Here is a 3,543-nt window from a genome sequence, read left to right as displayed (position 1 = left end):
AATATATGTTAGTGTGTGTGTCTGTTTGCGTGTGTGTGTGTGTGTGTGTGTGTGTGTGAGAGAGAGAGAGAGAGAGAGAGAGAGAGAGAGAGAGAGAGAGAGTTTGTGTAGTAGGGACTTTAGTATCCTTGATGCCTCTGGCATACTTCTATCTAATGTGACCATGTCACATACACTTGCCCAGTTGAACTGAAAAGCCAGGTGATTTATATATGAAAATTAAGGTTAAACACCATCATTGCACGTGGGATTGTTTTACTCTTCAGCTATTTCATTTTGAGAGAGAAGCTGGGGAAATGACCCTGTTTCTGTGCTGCTCACCAGGGGTACTGGTGGCAGAAACCGTCCTTCCTCCCCCGAGAGGCTCTTCCCAGTCAGTTTTGAGGACGAGGGCATGCCTCTTCCGAGACCCTGTGGCACTCAGAAAGGGTGCCTCCGTGCGTGTTTTCTCTCCAGCCACGCACACACTTACAGCTTCCAGGAGCTCTTGGCTGCCTCTGGACGGCTGGGACCTCTGCAAAGGCTCCTCACCTGCATTTTCCTCACTTTAGCTCCTGCCAGTGGCCTCAGGCCTGCTTACCACCTCTTTACCTCTGTGTTTCCTGGGCCGTCAGCTCCCTGGAGCAGGGAACGTGCCACCTCCGTGCGGCTGCGGGCGTGGCATGGTTTCCGTCAGCTGGAAGGCCTTCTGCAGCGCTCCGAGGAGGCTGTTGCAGGGGGGAACTGTGAGCAGGTGGCAAGGGCCTGGCGCAGCACCCTGCTGCCGAGCTGTAACACCAGCATTCTGGCTAGGTTTTCTGCTCTGAGACCAGAGAGCCCGAGACACGGTCCGCAGCTCTGCACTGGGCCTGTTCGAAGACTGGCTGCTCCCCGTTAACAAACACGGCCCTTTCCTGCTGTTTTTCAGGTGAACTGGGAAGCAGGCTCCGGCGTTCACAGCTGGCACCGCTCTGCCTCTCGTTAAGCAGCCCCTTCTCGACAGGTAAGGGTTGGCTCCGGGGCCTCCTCATGCTCCGGTTGGTTGTGGGGAAACTCTAGCCACGACGATGCCCTCTGATCACCACCCAACGTTCTCATTCATTTAAAAGAAAATTCTTAAATGTAGGGCAGTGTCCCCTCTCAGGAAAGTGTGAGGTGGTCCCTGCCCCTTGGGCAGTTACTGGGTGAAGAGGCTTACCCGGCCAGCTTTCTCCTGGGCATGGCTGGCCTTCTCATCACCGACTGCTCTTCCTTTGAGCTGGGCACCCTCTCCCCTCCACCTGAATCGGTGCGTTAGAATCCTTTCCTCATGAAGACCTTGCCCCGTTTCACTTGTTGTTTATCAAACTGTCTGCTTCTCTGCTCACCCCACAGGCTGCACCGGCCATGGTGAGCTTCCTCGCTGGTTTGTGCCTGCCTTTCTCCTCTAGTCTGTGCGGTTCTTTTTGCTGCCAGCTCCCATCTACCATGGTCGCTGGCAGGGAACAGACTTTCAATAAATGAATGAATGTTAGTCTGAGAGGGGAAAAATGCCCCAGTAAAGTAAACTGTGGCACACACAAAAAAAATCCTAATGTATTCCCGAGCCCATGAAATGATTTGTAGCGTGCCTTTTTGGATTAATTACATGGCTGTTCGCTCACATTACCACGCTTAATTGAGAATTTATCATAATATAGTCAGTCAATAGGAGTTTGGATTCTTACCCGGTTGAAAGGGATGTCAGGAGTTGTTGTGCCATTGTTTTCCTCTTGAGTAGTAAGTGATGCTGGGAGGGATCGGTCATGTATTCAGTGACAGCCTGCGGCCCTGAGCCTCCAGCCCTCTTGGCTGCCCTGGCTGAGACATCTGTCAGCCAGACCATGAGCTGGTCTGCCCTGGGACTGAACATGGATCTAAAGGTAGAGGCAGTAAGGGAGCAAGCGAAAGACTTTCCCAGTTAACAACCCAGAGGGAATAAGAGTATTTCTGAGTGGCTTGAGCATTTGTTTTAAAACACAGGTTAGGTTTAAATAATTTTTTAACAAACACCCTTTAAGTCAGTGCATTTCAGTCTCCCCCATACTTCTTAGTACGTTGGGTTCTTTGCGAGGTGTGCTGATTGGCTCGGCACCATTTTGCTTCATCCTGTGGCTTGGGACTAGCAACCCGCTGGGTGGTGTTTCGTTTGAATGTTGGAGCCAGAATGGGCCTGGGTCCCTTTCACAAACTGGTGGGTGCCCGAGTTCCTGGAAGCTGGGGGAGGGAGGGTACTTAAATCTAACCAAAGACCCCTCTCACAAACCTGGGGAGAACAGGGTCTTGTGGTTTTGCTCCTGCTTTCTTATCCTGTTTTTCCACGAACACTGCTCGTTATTCAGCCTTTCCAGTTGCTTGGTTTGGGTGTGTGCAGCACTAGAGCAGAGAGAGAGAAGTTATCTTTTGGTTTCTGCATGTGCTTTCCACAACCTAGTAGAGGCACCAGCCAACAGGTCCCAGGGAAAAGCAGCCACATAACTTTGTGTTCTTCTGCCTGGTGCAGACCCAGCAGTGCAGCTGCTGGAAGGAGCATTTAGTGAGAGACAAGGCAGAAATTTGACTCTCAGCTGACCCCGCTCATGTTCTTCAAGTCCCCTAGGGCTCACATGGAGCGAGGACTTTAGCTTTCCCCAGGAATTTCCAGTCTCCACGGAGTCAGTTCGTCAGTCACACTTGAAAAATAAACTAAGAAAACGAATTGCCATTTAAAAGCCCAGATGTTAAAATATGAGCCTGTTTGAGCTTTTTGGTGGGTTTTGGAATTTGCGGTATTGCTAAGTATCTGGTGTCGCACCATCTGTGCAGAAACTGAATGCAGGGTGGTGGTTGCGTGTCTGGTCTGCACGCTGCCAAACACGAGGGGAGTGCTTACCAGGTAACACGAATTAGCAACGTGCTTGGCTCCTAGGAGGCTCTGTCTCAGGGCCTTCTATTTTAGAATACAGTTCCAGTCAGGCTGGGAAAATGAGTTCGGTCAAGTCACCAAGCTTGTCCCCCTCCACCCAGGGGTTCTCATTCACAGATATGCACTCAGCACACGGCACACCGCTCTGTCGTGGAGCCCTGACGACCCCACATCATCCTAATTAGAGGGGCCAAGAAGCGATATCATTCCTGAATGTCCTTAGAGCTTCTAGCGTTTGGTTTTGGACTTCTAAGATGGTGCTCTTCTTTCATGCGATGAAATGGGCACTGTTCTAAAGATGGGGCTGCTAGTGCCTCAGCAGTAGAACTGTGTATCGGGATGGGTGTGTGATTTAGCTGTTCTGGAGTGCCGGCTTTGATCCAAAGACACTGTCCAGCATGGGCCCCTTGTGTCCAGGGTAGACATTTGAGAACCATCAGAGCAAAGGCAACTAGTGGGCACAGCAATTGGTCTGCTGGTCTCAGACTCCAGTGTCATTTAATATATGGATCGCTGACTGGTGATTTCCGTGATTGCTGAAATGCAGACTGCAGTTGGCGACAGACAGACAGACAGACACACACACACACACACACACACACACACAGACCCTCTCTGTCTCTTTCTCTAAATAAATAAAT

The 3,543-nt window shown here is 50.8% G+C and overlaps 1 pseudogene; it reads left to right on the top strand.

Annotated features, from left to right (window-relative positions):
- Positions 1–3,543, top strand: part of LOC102774160 — an 85,471-nt pseudogene that overhangs the window by 19,876 nt on the left and 62,052 nt on the right.

The sequence above is a fragment of the Myotis davidii genome, unplaced genomic scaffold, assembly GCF_000327345.1.
Source record: "Myotis davidii unplaced genomic scaffold, ASM32734v1 scaffold44, whole genome shotgun sequence".
Lineage (NCBI taxonomy): Eukaryota > Metazoa > Chordata > Mammalia > Chiroptera > Vespertilionidae > Myotis > Myotis davidii.
Note: the sequence above shows the minus strand (reverse complement) of the source record. Positions and strands in the feature narration are given on the sequence as shown.